This window comes from Ursus arctos, unplaced genomic scaffold, assembly GCF_023065955.2.
Source record: "Ursus arctos isolate Adak ecotype North America unplaced genomic scaffold, UrsArc2.0 scaffold_20, whole genome shotgun sequence".
Lineage (NCBI taxonomy): Eukaryota > Metazoa > Chordata > Mammalia > Carnivora > Ursidae > Ursus > Ursus arctos.
Window position 1 is genome coordinate 17488871 of NW_026622875.1, and position 17109 is coordinate 17505979.

Sequence of the window (17109 nt, forward strand, 5' to 3'; positions counted from 1 at the left end):
GTTAATGGCACAGTCATCAGCTCCGGTACCCTGGCCTGAAAACCGACATTCATCCTTGACTCCTCTCTTCCTTCGTCCATCAGCAGCTCCTGTAGGTTCTGCTCCTGACCACACATCACCCTCTCCAGGGTGGCCTCCCTGGTCTAAGCCAGCATCGGTCTCACCTGGATTTCGGCTGCCATCCCATCCTCACTGCTTCCACTCTTGCCCCTTCAAGAGAAAGTATAAATCAGCTCTCATCACTCCACTGATTAAAGTCCGCTGAAGACTGCCCAGCTGCAATTACAGCAATTCCCAAACATCTTGCCTCGGTCTTCCGGTAGGATCAGACTTGTCTCCATCTCTTCACTCTCTTCTCTTCAGTCCTTGTGTCCCAGTCACGCCTCTTCCTCACCCTTGAGTACTGCAAGCTCAGTGCCCTCTTGGGGCCTTTGCACGTATTGCCTGTTTTCCTAGAACTCCGTTCCTACATTTGTAGTGTCATGCCTCCTTTCCTGGTTCAAATGGCTCGAAGGTTATCTCCTGAGAGAGGCTTTCCCTGAACCTCCTGGGACCCCCGTCCATGTTTTTCCTGAACTTTTTACTTTGTTTTCTTTATGTATCTGTACTATCCACATATAATCTTAAAATATTTGTTAATGTGTTTTTAATCTCATGCCACTAAAATATAATCTCCAGCATGATGGATGGGCACCTGTTTTTCTGGTTTATTACTGCGTTTTCAACATCTATAATAGTGCCTATAAAAGAGGTACTCAGTAAATATTTGTTGAATTAATAAAAATATGAATGAAATGTAACTAGAGACAAAAAAATTATAAAACTTATTGCATGTATCACTAATAATTATATAATATATATTTAAATGTGTATAAATATATTAGAGCATTAAAATATTTCATCTTTTAGTATTAGAATTCTTTTAAAATGTCAGCAATCTTCAGTGAACAAATTTTATTATGCTTCATTTTAATGAATTATATGACCATTTTCCTTAATAATAGTTTGAATTTATTTCAGTGGAAATTATTTTTATTTTTATTTAACATTTGGATAATATAAATATATCTATTCATTTATAAATATGAAAATTCCTATTTTCCTATATTTGACATAGAAAGGACTAAAGGAGACTTATATTGGTTGCATCTAAAGAAAGGTACTTAAAATACATGAGAAAAATGAAGTAAAGAAAAGTAAGGGTAGGAAAATAAGTCTAACAAAAGAGGTGATAGTAATAAAAAGCTTTCCTTGGTAGAGGAGGTCTGAAAAGTGGGTCCTGAGTTTTCTGGCAACTGATACAAGGAGAGAAATACCACATTTATGGGACTTGTGTTTTCTATGAGATAAAGGTCAACCAGTTCTTTCAGGAACACTGAACTGTTCCTCATACTGAGGTCAGGGGAAAACATCTCCAACCTCAGTGAAAGGGCAGGGTATAACATGAAACGTGACCTCAACACCTTCCTTTCACAATTATAGTGACCTAGGTTGTTTTAGGAAGAATAAGTCAACACAGGAGTCACTGGATAAGTGCACTAAATCACCTCTGAGTTATGTATGGCACACTCCTTTTTAAACCATTAAGTATTTATGTTGTTTTGTTTTGAATTTAGTTTGACACAACCACTTTCAAAAAGTGTGTGGGGTAAAAAAATCAGATTCACTCCATATATGCCAGTTTCTCCATATTACATCATGGGACAAAGAATTTCTACCATCTTGAAAGGAATTTATCTATGTAAGTAAGAGTCAGTATCAGGTCAGCTGAACCACCAGCCTGAGAGCTCATTGCTTTAGTCACAAGCACAGTATGATTACTCAGCTTTAGTTTTTTACTCTATGTTCGGCCTAATAATTTATCATATGTATGGATTAATGCCTAATATATCATATGCAGGTAATATGTGTGTTATAAGAAATACAGTAGTGTATTTCATAATGATCACATACACTGATGTTGCAGCAAATTAATAAGGAAAAAAATAATACCTTCAGTAATAAATCATTCCATTTCTCAATTGTGCACCTCCATTTCCTCCAAGACTCGTGTCCACGAGTGCTGATCAACCTATGGGTGAAATTGAAAATAAAACGAAGTCCTTGGATCCAATACCTGATGCTCCTCCTGACTACACTGCCTTTTAAGTTCACCAGATCCAAGACCTGATGACCCTCCGGAGTATAACTCCCATTTTATACCTGGTAAGTTAAATCTTCAGAAAGAATCTTTTCACCACTGCAGAAAATGACACGAAGAGTTAAGTTGTTTGTTTAATTACTTTATTGTTTCAATAAGTGAGTATTGAGCACCTACTGGATGCCTAATAGTTTACTGGATGTCAAGTAGAACATTCCTACCCTCAAAGAATTTAGTCTCCTGGAGTAGGAAGTTATATGGAAATATGATGAGAATGTGATAGGGACACAAAAGGCAGAGTAACTGACTATGGGATTAAAAAGAAGGCCAAACTGAGGAAGTCAGGTTTTATTGGCACCATAAGGAGTTTCTCAATCAAAAAATGGGTGGGGAAGGGAGAATGTCTGGGAGAAGGAAAACATGTTCAAAAACAGGAGGTCGTGAAGGCCTTGTGGTATGATTGGGACTTGATGAAGGCCTGGTTGGGTCAAAAGACAGACATGCAGAGCATTGGAGATAACAACGGGTCTTGTGCTGATGAAGGAGTTTGCATCTTATCCTGGAGCCTGAGCAAGCCTACAGATCGTTTTTGACAGGACATCAACACATTAAAGCAGATACTTGAGTTGGCTTTCATCACTTTCTTCCCAGCTTCTGGCACAGGGTCTGGTACATAAAAGGTGCTCAGTAAATGCTGAGTAACTGATTGGGTGTCTAATAAGATAGCTCTTGGGGAACAGGGGGGAGGGGGCGCCTGGGTGGCTTATTTGGTTAAGCATCTGCCTTCGGCTCAGGTCATGATCTCGGGGTCCTGTGATTGAGTCTCACATCAGGCTTCCTGCTCAGTGGGGAGTCTGCTTCTCCCTCCGCCCCTCCCCCCTGCTCATACTTGTGCCGTCTCTCTCTCAAATAAATAAATCTTAAAAAAAAAATAGCTCTTGGGGCCAGTGTGAAGGAATCACTGGAACAGAGGAAAAGCTAGTTAAGAAGTTACTGCAGTGGTCCCATCTGGATAATGCTTAGTAACAGTGAGTATAAACAAGAAGGAGAAGCTCACAGTGTGGGGAAAAAATCATCTATGAGATAGTTACAGAGATGTTACTTCATTCTAGAAATAAGATCCATGGAGCTCAGGTAGCCTCTGCCCCTGCAGTGTTTTCTGCAAACAGCAGAACTTCCTTTTCCTTTTTCCTCTGTGTATATGTTGTGTGGATATGATCCCATATAACCCCTCAGTACTGGCTCACTGCCTGCTAAATCCTGGGTCTTGACGCTCCTGGATTATGGTCAAGTTCTATCTGGCCATTTCTCAGTATTTTACTTCATTCAGTGTCTTATTTCTGTATCTTTTAGGTGATTTATCTTTCTTTTTTTAATGGAGGAATAACTCACATACATAAAATTCACCATTTGAAAGTGTATAGTTCCATGGTTTTTACTATATCCCCAGGGTTGTATAACCATCACTACTATTTTTTTCCCCTAGGACCACTTTATTTTTGCAATTAAAAAAAATTATAATGCAGGTATTTCAAAATTCAAATGGTACAAAAGGACCTTGGAAATTCTCCAGTCCTTATGAGCAATGTTACTAGATCACAATCTTGTGTATCCTTTGGGGCCACTTTACACTTAACTCCTGTTCTGTTTGGCTGCAAACCCATGCCATCATTTTTATTACCTCCCAAATAAGTCATATTCGTTAGCAATCACTCCACATTTTGTTCTTTCCCCTAGCTCCTGGCAACCACTAATCTATTTATATCTGTATAGTTTTGCCTATTCTGGATATTTCATGTAAGTGGAATCAAAACACGTATAACCTTTTGGGTCTGGCTTCTTTCACTCAGCATATTTCAGTGTTTTTCCATGTTGTAGAATGTGTTTGTACATTATTCTTTTTTATGGCTGAATCATTTTATTGTATAAGCACCTTGTTTACACATTTATCACTTCGTGGACATCTGAATTCTTTCCAGTTTTTGACCTTTATGAATAATGCTGCTACATACATTGACTTCTGATGGCAAGTTATATTTTAAGTTTTAGAAAAAATTCTAAGGTGTTGTTTCTTAAAGTGTAGTTTAATATATTAAGCCTATCAAAATAATGTGGGTTTCTTTTGCTAGTATAGAAATGCAGATCCTGGTCACCTATTGAATCAGAATCTCCAAGACAGGTCCTGAAAAAGAAAAATATCCTATCTTGTTGATTCTTATCAACAGCTAAGTTTGAGAAACGCTTTTAATATTGTGTTTTCCGAACTGCAGATCCATCAGTAGCTCTGAAATTAATTCAGTCATTCACAATAAGTTCTTGAAACAGAAAATGAAAAGAACATTCAAAATAAGAAAACACAAATATGATTAAGGATTCAGCCAGTTTTACAGGTCAGGTCTCAGCTGGACTCTTCTGCTAACCTAGAGTTGGTTTTATTTAATTTTAGCTAAAATGGATCTGTAATGAAATCTGAAAAATAAATTATTGGGCCTTATTTATTTAGTTTTCAACTGCAGTACTTTTTAAAAAACATCTCTTTTTCCTGGAATCAGGAGGAGAGGATCTTTTTTGCTCTAGGCTTGGCTTTGCTTTACATTTTGTTCTGGCCTTTCCTAGAAGTTCAGAGAGACAACTGGCATTCTCCCTCTCACAGGATTTCAGCTAAGGCTTTCCAATGCTAGGAATAACTTAAGAGTTTATCAGGTGCCCCCTTGTAGTCAACCAGAGCTCAGTTACTTATGTAACTAAAACAATTAATTATTGTAAATCTGAGACAGCAAAACAAAACACACGGTGATAAAAATATTCAGATTTTACTTTTTTAACATTAAAGCTACATCTCAGCAGTATGGACAGTCTCATATCTAAATGCTGTTAATTCTCCACATTTTTAGCAATGTATGTGAAATGCTTATGAGATCCCTGCTTCTCCAGTGGAGGGCAGGGGACCAGACTTCCTTTCACAGGAAAAGGGATGAAGTGCTCCCTGTTACTGCTGGGCAGGAGTTCAAGCTCCTTACCAGGCCTGCACTGATCCATCCTGGCTGATGTTGAGGGTGCTTCTTTTGAGAGACATTTGATAAAAGAAGCAAAATCTAAAGTCATATATTAGTGGTAACTCACACTAATTTATATTTATTCAATTCATATTTTGCGTTCTTCTCTTCCTAAATATTGTGATTCTTTAAAGAAATCTGGTTTCCTTGACTGTGATCTTACTTACAGTGACCAAGTTAAATAAACTGACCACCGATTGGAGGAGAGCAGTGTGAGAACCAGATGATTAGGATATGAAGAAGTGATTGGGTTAGCAACAGCAGATCTTCAAGTCACCATTTTGAAGGTAAGATGTGATTTCAAATCCCAGAGTTACCATTCGCTGTCTATATAAACTTAACAATAGTATAAAGAACATAAAAATAGAATCTGCCTAGTGGTAAATTTATTCCAGGCCCTGTGCTAAGCCTGCAGCAGCCTTATGAGATGGGCATAGAAAGGCTATCAAATAACTTCATCTCTTCAACCGTAGTTTTTGTGATTGTGAAGTGAGCAACACTATTTCAGAAGGTTTAAGAGGATTAAATGAGTTAATAATCTGGAAAACCCTCTACTACATTTTTGGTACATGGTAATGAAAATGAAGCCTCTTACTATTTTCAAGAAGATGTCATGTAATTTCCATGTAAAAATTCATGCTAAGTTTCAATATATTGTAGTTTCAATCATGTGTAATTTTTTCATTTGATTTTGAACACAGAATCCCCATGACCTACTGTCCCTCCACTTGCGTACTACCCAGGAAGCTTGCTTATGGGATACTACAGTCTACATCAGCTCAGTACCTTCCCCTCGTACCAACCAACTGGTGGCTCTCATCCTACATATATGGTACCGGCCTGGCAGATGTCCAGTGTTAAATCAGTCTTCTCCAACAGCATGGATGCCAGAGCCAATTCCTGTGGCAAACTGCCCTCCTGGTCTGGAATACTTATTAGCTCAGGTACTTCATACAAATCCAAAATATTTTCTTATGAAATATGAACTTGGGGACCCAACAAAAAAAGACACACGCTGGATACAGTGGATAAAGGTGGTGGGTCTGTGATGACAGAGGTCCACTTATGAGACTATAGGAGCGGTGATACTGATTTCAGATATGTGAAGGGGGAGCAAAAGTATAGGAATATTTTCAGTACGAAGAGTAGGGCTTTCATAAAGGATTCAGACTGAGTTGTAAGATATTCAAGATGTCCTCTTGAAGGAAATTAGAAAAATAGGGATAGAAAAAAAGCTACCATAGATGCCACTTGGGGTGTCATTTACTTGGAGGTAAGAGTAAACATCAAGAAAGACAACATGGGGTGCCTGGGTGGCTCTGTTGGTTAGGCTCAGGTCGTGATCTCAGGGTCATGAGATGAAGCCCTGCATGGGGTTCTGCGCTCAGCGTGGAGTTTGCTTGCCCCTCTCCTTATGCTGCTCCCTCTGCTCTCTCCCTCCCTCATAAATAAATAAAACCGTAAAAAAAAAAAAAAGACAACATGAAGGAACAGAACACTTAGTGACAAACTCATCAGGTGCCTTGACTCCTTGCTTTCCCTCACCACCCATAATTTCATCAGCAACTCTAGCCCTCATAAAAACCTATTACGAAGTAAACATAAGGTGCCTACCAAGCGCACATAGCTTCAAGCCAAGTCCATGGGGCCCCCTCCCACAAAGTGGTGGTCCCCTAAATCCCTTCTGTATAAAAATTAGGAAGCTACTCTGAAACCTACGTCATAAAGTTGAGGGATAAGCAGATTTGATTGTAAACTCAAATGGTGTAAAATCAAAAAGTTTACCTAGTGAAACTGAGATATAGCTAGCATTAGATTCTTCTATAATCCTAGCTATTTTTGTCTTGGAAACAGGAGGTATTTAAATTCATGATAAGCAAGGGATTCTAATTCAATACTTCACTCCCCACGTAATCAATAAAATATTCTTTGAAGTTGACAAGTTCCTCTTTTAATTCAATATATTATTATTGAAAACTATCGATACACTGCCAAGGAGATGATGTGAGAAATGCAGTACAATTGGATGAAGAAATTGGAATTTGTAGGAGCCAAAAATTTTATTGAACCATCCCTTTGTAAAATAACTATAAAATACACATGAAGTCATTAAAGTGCTAGAGTAAACCCCTTCATTATTTTAGAAGCTTATTGGATGCTTATAGTTAATAAATTTTAAAAAATCCTTTTTATGCATGGATAATAATAATAATTTCTCCTTGCAAGTCTGGGGTCTCTAGACCATTTCCCCATCTTTTTAAAATTGTGCAGCTTTAAAATTGTTTATTAAAGTTAAAAGAAAAAACAATTGCTCAACTTGTTCCATTAACCTGACAGAGGTTAAATGATAGATATGATGGGTTCACTTTCCCCTTTCCAAAATGGATGAATTAAGAAACAAAACCAGAAACAAATAAAAAATAAAACCAGGTTTAGAGCTAGACAGTGTAGTTTTTAATTCTGTCTTTATTCCCTGCTAGTTCTATAATGTTGAACAAATTTCTTAAGTATTTGATGTTTCAATTTCTTCATCTACAAAGTAGTGCTAACTATCCCTACCCTCTTGAGCAGTTCTGAGAGTTGTCAATGTCTGATACAATTCCTGGCACACAGGAACCGCTGCATGGATGAGACGCTATAATGATGCTATTTAGTTGAAATGCCTGCTTGGGTATAAGTGGAAGGTACATACCCAGTCACTTTCCTCTATCTTCTCTAGACTTTTGAGAACATATGAAGGATATCGGGACTCCTCAGAGAAATTCTGTCCAACTCAGCAGGTTTACATGGCTTCTGAGCCTTGAGTTTGCCAGCAACTCCACTAGCTTCTCAAGGAACTGCTCCTTAATAGCCACCGTGTCTTATTAGGTAAACTTCTATGTTAAAGGACTTCATTTCTTTAAGCTCTTTTGCCTAGCAGTGGACATTTTATGAAGTAGTGAATTTTTTTAATCTTTTAGTCCTAGAGTTTAAAATTCTGAAAATTTTTTAATTGGACTGTAAACCATTTTGGTGGCCACTTTTGAAAATTGTAAGAGATGTGTAGACCCCTCACCCGGCTGTGTTTTCATACAAGAAAAAGTCTTAAATTAAGCATGGACTGTGTTCTTCACCCTCTTATAATTAAGCACACGATTAAACATTCATGTCCACTTAAGTCACTTTCAATTTTATTCATTTCAAAATCTATTCATTAACTTACTCAACAAAAATTTAAGGAAATATGACATTTCAGTCAATGTTCCACGCTCAGAAGTTAGGAATGACAGAAAATTGTGTATGATAGGATCAGTCTGTCCTGAAGGAGATTTCTTTTCTTCCACTAGAAGGATTCAAGCATCTTGGGAGTAATCCCAAAGTAAAACTAAGATAAAAAAATCTATCTAATGATATTCCCAGTTTCCCTTTTCAAGGGATCATATTCCAGAATGTTTCTTGTCCTTTGCCCTAATCCTATTTATATCCTGCCCTCTTGGACCCCCCCCCCCTTATTAAAAGTGAATGCCTGGGGAAGAGCTTGGCGTTTAGTAACTCAAGTGAATGGAATCAGTATGTTAATCTCTCAGAGGTACCTGTGAAATAATATAAAATTGGACACTTCTGCATGAGGTTCACCCTAGGTGACTCCCTCTCCCTAAGCCACTGAGAAGATTGCCTTCTCTGTGGCTGGTTCAGGTTAAACCATCCTGAACTTCTGAGTAACACCAGTCTGTAGGTCATTGAGACCAGTGAGTAGGGGCTGAGCTAGAAACAATCTGTGTCAACACAGCTTTTTCTAGATGCTGTTAACTACAGCAGGAAGATGATTTTTTGATATTTTATCAAAAACGTTATTAAATGTTTTAGTCTTCTAGAGTATAACTGGAGGAAAGTGTTTTTCCTACCTAGACAGTTCTTATATCTGATCAGGTGCAGATAGGTTAATTTCACTCGATGAAATATATTTGTAATTAATTAATTTACATTGAAGATATTTTAAAAATCAATTGATACATGGTAATAATTTCTATCAATTTCTTTTTCTAATGCTAACTTGTTTTAGTTCTATTATTTCTATCTTCCCTAATTACTTCTTTCTATCCCAGTCCTTGAACAACGTACACATTCTTCAGCGTTTTGAACCCCTGGAAAATATGTATACTTCAGTGGTGATCAGCAATATTTGAATCAACATTATTCAATATCCAGTTCCTTATTCATACTGATCATTTTTTAATGGTTCAAGGAGAAAAGACTGCGCTAGAAACTTAAAAAGGGAATTTTTGTATAATTTTATTTTTTTATAAGTGATATGATATTGGATTTTATGTTGAAAAAGATCTTATATGTTATCTGGTCTACCCCATTACACTTATTCCCTCTCTCCGCCCCCATCATTCACGTTTTATAGATGAGGGAAAAAAAGAGAAAATAAAGGACTTAGTGAAGGACCAGCAGAATCTAGATTTGCTGGAAAGAGGAAGAAATGAACACAGTAAACATGAAGCCTGTCATCTGTTGGAAAAGTGTTCCTGACCCTTAGAGCAACAACTTTACAGATTCCTTTGGCTGTATGTAAGGCCTCCAGCTCTTCTTGGTGCCTTTCTCCATTTGCAGTTTGTAATGACCTTGGTCATCTTACCGTATTTCATGAGCTGACTCATTTGTGATGCAATGTATAATTTCTTTAAAATATTTTTAAAACTAAAGTTTTCTGAATATTATATAAGACATGATCATCTTACAGAAGATGTTTTCAATCCTTCCTGTTATGTGAATAAACATTTTAAAGGCATCTTGCTGAGCTTAAAATAAATGTTATAAATCCCGAAGGATTTAAATGCTTACAAGGATTATAAAATATTTTGATGTTCCAAGCAATTGCATATGCTTCAATGAAATTTTGAAAAAGCTGTGTTTCTTTACATGCTAAGAAATGCCATACAAGCACTCGAGGCCCATTTTAACTGCTTCTAATTTAAAGTGACTTTCTCATTTTATTTTATAGTGATGACATCTTTTGAAACTAATAAGAGATATGATATTAAAAACAACCTGGACCAAACGGTTTACATCGTAACTGAAGACACAGACAACTTTACCAGAAATGCTTATCGGAAACTAAGGCCCTTCGTCCTCGAGGTCACCGACTGTATGGGCTGAGAAATCATGACAACGCAGAGACCTTTCAGATGCATCTGCTGTTGCCTCTGTTGTCCCTCCTCCAGGCAAGAGGTCAGAGAATGCAGGTCTTATCCCTGGTTTCTTCCTGATCCAAGTCTTCACAGCACGCTTGTGCTCCTTCCAGAATGACAATGAGGGGATTTTCACTGGGTCTGCTGGTCAGCATGAAAGAAGGGAGTGGGGAGGAAGGAGGCCACATTGTTTCACCCAAAGAAAATCACAGAGGGCTTTTTCTTGTGGGCTCTTGTCTTCCGGCGCTAGTTGGTGGGTCAGGCACAAATTAGGGTTATTTATTCAGTGACCACAATTATGTCAGTTGTGTCTACTGAATTGGAAATGTATCTATGACCTAGAACAGAAGTCATGTACATTTGTCTAAATGTACCTACATATCCCCAGGTAAGATGTCCCTAGACATCATCGAATGCTTTTAGAATAGGAAGAGACCTTGGATGACCTTACACTCCCCATCCCAGTCCACACTTTGCCACAGATAAAGAAGGGGTGGCTCAGAAAGATGACGTGCCTGATGAGGATGTTACAGGCCCCCGAGTGCTGGACCTAGAGAGCTGACGTTCTGAGTTACAGTCGGGTTGCTCTTCTACAGCCTGTGTGGCTCTAGGAAGTTGTTCTCTGCAGGGAAATGAAGCAGCCTTAGCGAGAGGTCCACCAGAATTTTGAATTCTAGATTTGTCACCTACTTAAATTGTGCAATTTACTTAACTTCTTTGGAGCTGCGTGCTCTTGTACATAAAATATGCACAATACCCCATAGGATTATGGGGATATTTAGAAGACACAGTAAGTGCCAGCACTTACTAAATGTTAATTTATTTACAACCTTCTCTGTGTTTGATTTCCTATAAGATGGAGATAATAATAGCATCTATCACACAGGATTGCTTTGAGGATTAAATAGTAATAAATAAATGTCAACTGTTCATTACGGTACCTGGCAAATAGTACAGTGCCTCAGAGAATGTTGTTCCCAGGTCTTATTCCTCTCTCGTTACTGTTTTTGTAATAATAGCCTGATATTTGAGATGAATCTTCACCTTTAATCCTTAATCCTTTTGGATTCATATTCCTGAGTTGGGTTTTTTCTCGAATCCTATAAATGCAGCCTTCCCTGAGTAAAGTAAGCCATGATGTAGTAAAGTTAATCAAAATTACAAATATACTCAATTTATAGAACATTTATCTCATGATAGATTTTTTCTCATTTCTCCAGTTTTATTTGTAGTCCTGTGTGTGTGTATTCAGTTTTGTGAGGTTTGATCACCTGTGTCCGTTCCAGTGTCCACCACACAATGTAGATACCCTACAATTCAATCATCACAAAAATCCCCTTTATAACCACGCCCATCATAGAATTAAAGAAGGAACTGGCTGTTTCATAGCAAGTGACAAGCAAGCCTCCCCTGTCCTGAGGAAAACATGACTTTATCCCTCAAGGTTGCTCCCTCCAATGACAACCCTGAGAAATGGCCACGGGAAGGAGCAGTCAGAGCTTTGCATTGCTGGCACACACAGCAAGAAGTTTAGAAGTGTGAGGGGCCCGTGGAGGACTCTCTCTCAACAATATCCTTAGCCCTTAAAGGATTTCAGAGCACATCTAGATGGTGTGTACGTGTGTAGATCTGTGCATAGCGTCCTCCCCTCTGTCACGTCTTCATCTGCAGCTGGACCTGCAGTGCCCTCCCGGTGTCACCATTGGCTTTGTCGCGGAGCACTGGAACCTGTGCAGGGCAGTGTACAGCCTCCAAAGCGAGAAGAGAGAAAACGTGATGAGAGTGTGCGGGCTGTGTTCCACCTATGGCTGTGGTTCTGATGCGGTTTTTGAGGTAACCTAATGTTAAAATAATATTACTAAAGTTTTTTCTACATAGACTGACCAACTGCAGAATGATCCCATTTCAGTGCACTTTTCCATGGACGTGCAATGAGGTTTACATTGTCACTGATAAAATAAATAGAGCAGTGTGGTGAAATATTTGTAAGATACTGTGCTAGGTATTGAAGGAAACTCAAAGATGGACGAAGTAGTACTCTATCCCTCAGCAAGTGTAAAACAAGTCAATGTAGAATTATAGTATGAAGCTCAACAAGAACTCTTGTTGGACAGTAAATGCAGTTCATCAGTTTGCACATATGTACCACTTGGTTCTCACTACCCCATCATGAGCTGGGAGTCAAGACAGAGCTGAAATTCATGAGGAGTTAATAGTAAGGAGGGTGCTGAGGAACTTCTTCCCTCTGATGTCATTGTAATGAAGGGAGTTAGGGAGAGACATGAAAGCTCCTAGAAGAGAGGAAGCAGAACAGATGGGATTAGCTGACACAAGCGCTTGGAGAGCTGATGAGTCTCAAAGGCCCAGGGGAAGCCTGGTGTCCTAACCCTGTTCTCCCAGGTTCCAGAGGAGGCTGGTGGTCAGTGTCCACTCGTGTGTGTGGTGGCAGTGGGGGAAGGTGCTGGAGCTGCGATGGCCATGATGCATCCACTCCTTTTTTTTTTTTTTTTTTAAGATTTTATTTATTTATTTGAGAGAGAGAGCAAGAGAGAGCACGAGTAGGGGGAGACAGAGAAGCAGACTCCCTCCTGAGCAGGAAGCCCAATGCGGGCTTGATCCCAGGACCCTGGGATCATGACCTGAGCCAAAGGCAGACACTTAACCAACTGAGCCACCCAGGTGCCCCTGGTGCATCCACTCTTGCAATAAAAGCTGACTTCAGTTTGCTCAACCGTGTGTGGCTTAGAGTTTTGCATGAAAATTTTCTGGATTCTGAGGAACCAAAATGTGTGTACGTTAACATAACATTTATAAGGCAAATGATTTACACTGGAAATCTACATATAAGTATAGCTTTAAAAAGAAACAAAAAATAGGGGCGCCTGGGTGATTCAGTCGTTAAGCGTCTGCCTTTGGCTCAGGGCGTGATCCCAGCATTCTGGGATCGAGCCCCATATCAGGCTCATCTGCTGGGAGCCTGCTTCTTCCTCTCCCACTCCCCCTGCTTGTGTTCCCTCTCTCGCTGGCTGTCTCCCTCTCCATCAAATAAATAAATAATCTTTAAAAAAATAAATAAATAAAAAATAAATACCAAGTTCTAAACACATGTTCTGTAATTAGATAGCGTAATGGTTGCCCATTAAATTTTCTTCCAGTTCTTAGATCTGCTGCCTCTCAACCAAGAAGCTAGTCATGTGAAATCATATAATTTTGTTGTGTATAGTTGCTAGGTTTACCTCAAGATTTAATTCTAAGCCAGAAGGATATGCATCTGGGTAAATTTGGAGACGGATCAGCCTAACCATGGAATAGCTGGGATAATGTAATCAGTGACCACAACTGTGGTGATCTAATGATGATGAGAGCAGCTGTCCTTTTCAGTGCCCCCTGTCTTCTAGGCATGGTTCTGGTCCTAACTACTTTCCACATATTAACTCGTTTAATTCTTATAAACAACCTGTAAGATAGATGCTGTGATAATTCCCCCTTCAGAGGTGAGAAAACTGAGGTTAGAGATCTTGTGCAGAGTTACGCACAAAGCCATTATTTGAAAGTGGCTCCAGAGGCTATTCCCTAAACCACTGTGCCCTGTGTCTCTTTCATCTGTGTGATATTTCGTCTCTTTATGTGTGAACATAGGAGAACAGAAATAGAGTAAAATGGTGGTGGGTTACTTCATGTGCTCTCAGGTTTAGGATCATGGCTGAGAAGCCCACAAGGCTCCGAGGACATCTTGTAAGCGGGTGTGCTCTCCTGAGAGGCTTGCCTTCGCTTCTGTTGGTGTCCCAGTGATGTTACAAACAGAAGGCCATTTTTTATGTTATTCTGTCAGTTTGGTTTTTCCCAAGTCCTGTGTATATTTTAAATATTGAGTACAAATCTTGATTATGAATTCTCAATGGACAAGATTTTCCCTACCTCTAGTACAGGCCAAAACAGTCAAGCTTTCTTTTATTTTTATTTTTTTGAGTCTACATGATTTTATTTTATTTTTTAGGTTTTTTTTTATTATTATGTTCAGTTGGCCAACATGTGGGTACATCATTAGGTTTTGATGTAGTGTTCAACGATTCATGAGTTGCATGTAACACCCAGTGCTCAAGCTTTCTGTTAGTCCTTGTTGTCTAGTCTACCTTCATACTCGTTGTCTCCCTTTGAGGGTTCCCACTTTTTGAGGATCTATAATATAGTACACTCATTGCTCAGGCCCAAGGCCCCACCACTGCCTTGCCGTGATTGGGGAAATCAAATCCTATTCCTAAGGAAGATTGGTACCTCACAGAAGCCAAAGAAAGTGTCAGCCTCTTTGTAACACTCAGGATTTCCAGATTTTTCCCTTTTGCCCCACAGATTTCTTTCTTAAGAGGTTGGCTTTGCATGTAAATAGGTTTTAATTTATACTTTAGTCAGCACTTTTAAGTTTTCACAGTATCTACTTTGCAACATTGCCAAAAATGGAAGTGACAAAATTGTTAAAAGGATGCACAGAACATAAGAGAGAATGTTCAAACATTAGTATAAAAGAATTTTCTTGTGATTTATTAATGGTTGGCAATAACTAAAAAGATACTCCTTTGTTTTCTATTTAAGATAATATATATGATGTTTTTGCTATATGGAATTCATGTAGAATTCCAGATCCTCTGAAAATGTTTGTTTTACTAGGTTAAACATCATTCAGTTAATATTACAGCAACTGTTTTACAATCCAAGGCACAAAAAAAATTATCTTGGAAAAAATGCTGAAACCTTGTTTTTCTTGAAAGTTTCAAGAGCATGTTTGCTCAGTTGTCTTAGGTAACAGTATTTGAATGCCATTTGTTCTCTTTTGTTTAAAATAAAACAGATTCAGAAAATAAACAATCTTAGAAACTCTTGTTTATTCAAGGACAGGGAGATATGAGGAATTCTGTAGAGAATAATTAAAATGACAAAATACTTATCTAGCTTTGTAAATTTATTGCTGCTGGCAATAAATTTTGCCCTCCTCACCATAAAACTGAATAAAACAAGCCTTAAAAGGGGGGCAGTACTAGCTTATAGTTTTCTTTATTAAAATATACTCATTTCTTAGCCAAACTTATGCCATCACTAATCAATACATTTTAATGAATAGAACCAAAGGGTTTTAGAGCTAGAAGGAACAGGAAGGACTCTCTGCTCTATATTCTAATGTAAGATGAGAAAACTCAAAAGGCCTGGTTCATGTATGCAAGTTATACTAGAAATCCAGAACTATAATTACAAATACCCCTTTTTTGTCCAGTATTCATGCAACCACACCTCAAATTTAAGAGATTTAAAACATTTCAGTGTACTATCCTTCCTAACAATGACATTTTAATTGAAAAAAATTTTAAACCCTGTTTCAAATTTTTCTAATATTCTAAATTATTTTTAAGCACATGCTAACAAAGTTCATCTCAATAATCCTGGCTGATATCACCGCAATCTTCTCACCAGGAAGGAAGAACTAAATTACCATGTTACAGAAACGAAAACATTTAAAATGTCTAAATCATGAATGACATAGAGGTTTATCTTATTTTAAACACTGGTACACTTAGATCGTTCTTTTCATAGCTGTCATTCACATCTAAGTTTAAGTTCTCTTATTGTATCTGATTTTAGATTTTTTTTTTTTTTTGTAAAATACATTCAGCATTTGATATATTTACTTGTCTTGAGGAAATTTAACTGCTGGTAGCACAAGGAATGTCAAATGAGCAGAGACAGAACCCAATCATTACCTTGATTTAGGGAAAGGAAATATGTCTGATGGGCAGTTGGATACAGTTCTTCCCAGATATAGCTTGGCCTGACTGTTGTCCTGGAAGACAAGCCTAAGGACGGAATATTTTATTCAGGGGTCTGGCAGATTCACAGCCAACTATGAAAATTCTTCTAGGTATTGCTCCTTAATTTCCTCTTTCCTTGAGTTTATTTTTTATTTTTCCACCAATTATAACATTTCCACTTTTCCCTGTGTTTTCTGTTAGCTGTATATTTATTTCTGTTCTGTGTGTCGTCATATATTTCTATCTACACGTAATTTGTGCCATTGGTTTGAGATACGGCCGTGGGACTTACCTGGAGAGGGAAATCAAGGTGAGACTGCGCTGTTTTCTTCACTGATAGCTTTATAACTTTCTAAGAAAAAAAAATGTGTTCATATTTTGGCATTTTGAGAGGCCACTTTATAATATTGCTGTTCTTCAGCTGTGAATGAAATCACTTGAGAGATAGACACAGGTGTGAGAAACACATCATTTTTGTACTGACAGAACTATTTAGAGGACATGGCTACACTCTCTTGCAACCGTAGCTTTGCAAAAAAGGTGCAGATTGAGAGTTACTTTCCGTGTCTCAGGCAGAGGCAAACAACCCCAGTCCTTTATCGTGAGGCCTCTGACACTGCTAACTATTCTGAGGGACTGAGAATGTGTGCTCTGCAGAGGGACTGCCTCTCCAAAGAGAGTCAAAGATAAAGAGGGCTGAACCACTCAGACCCAGTTTCTTCTTTCAAACTCACCAGGCCAGTAAGTCTTCCCTGCTCTCTGAGGCAAATAAATAAGGGGACAGAGAAAGGTCAAGTATGTTTTCTAAAGCCAATGTCTCTACCTGGACATTTTAGGAGTGGAGAGTGATTGTGGTAGAAATAAGCTAGTCCCTTAAGTCTCTCCTCCTCTTCTTCCATAATATTATAACCTGTGTTTTCATCAATTCCACATGAAACCTG

The 17109-nt window shown here is 38.3% G+C and overlaps 1 long non-coding RNA gene across 7 annotated transcripts in view; it reads left to right on the forward strand.

Moving 5' to 3' along the window:
• Positions 1-17109, forward strand: part of LOC123000922 (uncharacterized) — a 72022-nt gene that overhangs the window by 25016 nt on the left and 29897 nt on the right. For 3 of the 7 annotated variants that reach the window (XR_007189133.2, XR_007189137.2, XR_007189140.2), the window contains 7 exons: positions 84-319; positions 2046-2205; positions 5366-5483; positions 5898-6140; positions 7916-8064; positions 10184-10410; positions 12042-12203. This is a non-coding gene — a long non-coding RNA (uncharacterized LOC123000922). Of the gene's footprint in view, positions 1-83; positions 320-2045; positions 2206-5365; positions 5484-5897; positions 6141-7915; positions 8065-9586; positions 9747-10183; positions 10411-12041; positions 12204-17109 lie in introns of all 7 variants that reach the window. The other 4 variants (XR_007189134.2, XR_008960596.1, XR_007189139.2 and 1 more) reach the window with 4 other exon arrangements.